This window comes from Myotis davidii, unplaced genomic scaffold (genome assembly GCF_000327345.1).
Source record: "Myotis davidii unplaced genomic scaffold, ASM32734v1 scaffold164, whole genome shotgun sequence".
NCBI classification, from domain to species: Eukaryota; Metazoa; Chordata; class Mammalia; order Chiroptera; family Vespertilionidae; genus Myotis; species Myotis davidii.
In genome coordinates, this window is record NW_006296417.1 from 1189792 (window position 1) to 1192090 (window position 2299).

At 56.7% G+C, this 2299-nt stretch overlaps 1 protein-coding gene across 1 annotated transcript in view; it reads right to left on the bottom strand.

The window, feature by feature from the left end:
* Positions 1-2299, bottom strand: part of ALDH1A3 (aldehyde dehydrogenase 1 family member A3) — a 16661-nt gene that overhangs the window by 12400 nt on the left and 1962 nt on the right. The gene's annotated exons all lie outside the window — the stretch shown is intronic.

Consider the following 2299-nt stretch of genomic DNA (forward strand, 5'->3'; position numbering starts at 1 on the left):
AAGTCAACAAACAATAAGTGCTAGTGAAAATGTGTATAAAAGGAAACTTTAGCCCTAGCTGGTTTGGCTCAGTGGATAGAGCGTCGGCCTGCGGAGTGAAGGGTCCTGGGTTCAATTCCAGCCAAGGGTACATGCCTGGGTTTCGGGCTGGATCCCCAGTGGGTGGCAGTGCAGGACACAGCTGATCAATGATTCTCATCATTCATGTTTCTATCTCTCTTTCTCTCTTCCTCTCTCCCTCTCCCTTCCTCTCTCAAAAATATATTTTAAAAAATGTTTTTATTTATTTTAGAGGGGCACGTGCAGGAGGCAACCAATCAGTGTGTCTCTCTCTTATTGATGCTTCTCTCTGTCTTTCCCTCTCTCTAAAAATCAATGGGAAAATAGTAGAGAGAGAGAGAGAGAGGGAGGGAGGACACAGTTTCCTCCTTTGTGGCCCAGCTGACCGACCAGGGACCGGCGTGTAGTGGAAAGAGCGAGGGGCGGAGCCCAGAAGGGCCGGGCCACCAGCACAAAGGCACCCGGCCCCTCCCTGGGCGGCAGGGCCGGATGCTCCGTGGAAGGGAGCGGGCTGGCCCTGGCCCTCGGTGCTGACAGAGGCCATTGGGGGTGGGGGGGAGGCTCCTCAATGGCGGGGATTCTTTTCTATTTCCAGCCGGGGTCTCAGAGGCCCCCTTTGTCCCTCAGACAAGCAGCCCCAGTTGGGCCCAGGGCGGCCACTGCCCGCCATCCGACTCTGCAGGAAGTGGCCGCCCCGACCCATCGCCCAGGGCTGCATTCTCCTTTCAGAGTCGCTGAGCGAGAGGAGGAGGATTTATAAAGGAAGAGAGGCCGGTGTGGCTCAGTGGTTGAGCATCGACCTAGGAACCAGGAGGTCACGGTTCGATTCCCGGTCAGGGCACAGGCCCGGTTTGTGGGTTCTATCCCCAGTGTAGGGCGTGCAGGAGGCAGCCGATCCATGACTCTCTCATCATGGATGTTTCTCTCTCCCTCTCCCTTCCTTTCTGAAATCAATAAAAATATATTAAACCCCCCCACACACACAAAAACCTGTATTTGCACCCCGGCCAGTTTGCTCAGTGGTTAGAGCGTCGGCTCACAGACAGAAGGGTCTCGGGTTCGATTCCCAGTCAAGGGCACGTACCGGGGTTGTGAGTTCGTGCCCCGTGTCCGGTGGTGGGAGGCAACCAATTGCTTTATCTCTGTCACCTCAATGTTTCTTTCTCTCTCTAAAGATAAATGGGAAAAAATATCCTCACTCCTTGGGTGAGGATTAAAAAAGGGGGCGGGCAAGAAGGCAGTTGGGGCTCATCAGAGAGCCCTGACTGCAGATCTAAATTCTGCAATGTTGGCATCCTTCCTTTAAGACAGAACGAGAGTCCCTGCATCCTCCCCTGTGGTCCCCGCTCCCCACGGTGACACTGACACTGAGGACAGGACGGGCGGGGAGGGGTGCCCGGGGCTCCGAGTCCACACAGGCCTTGCAGACGGGTGAGCTCACCACCTGCCACGGGGGGACAGAACCGTGTGTGAAAAGCCAGTTTGGCAGCTGAGCCCAGAGACCGGCTGTCTTCGCAGGAAGAGCCACGCTGACTCGGGAGGGAGCTGCCCTCGCTCGGATTCGGGGCCAGCATGAGGGCCAGGGAGGGAGGGAGGAGGGCTCAGGTCCCCGGGGCGATGCACCCCAGTGTTCCCCCACCCAGGAGCAAGTGCAGTGTCCTGGCTGCGTGAGGGATGGACTGCTCGTTCCTCCATCAGATCAGGAAAGGAAAGAACCGCCCGGCCGGTGTGGCCCAGTGGTTGAGCGTCAATCTATGAACCAGGAGGTCACGGTTCGATTCCCGGTCAGGGCACAGGCCCGGGTTGTACCCTCGATCCCCAGGAGGGGGCGTGCAGGAGGCGGCTGAGCCATGATTCTCTCTCATCACTGATGTTCCTCTCCCTCTCCCTCTCCCTTCCTCTCTGAAATCAATAAAAAAGATAAAAAATAAAAGTCAGATGATTATTGACTTTGAGCATCGGGAGGCAACCAGTCCACGTGTCTGTCTCACATCAATGTTTCCCTCTCTCGGTCTCTCCCCCGCCCTCCCTGCCACTCTCTCTAACGATCCATGGAAACAAGAAATGTCCCCAGGGGAAGGATTAACAACAACAAAGACATAAAAACCGAATGTGCCAACTGCGGTCGTGTCTTGCCGCTTTCATGATGTGGCCCAGCGCGGGCTCTGACTACCCCGTGGGCACCGCGGTCCCGACGGCAGCGGTGACTGGCAGACAATGGGGGGAGGGGGGAGAGGCC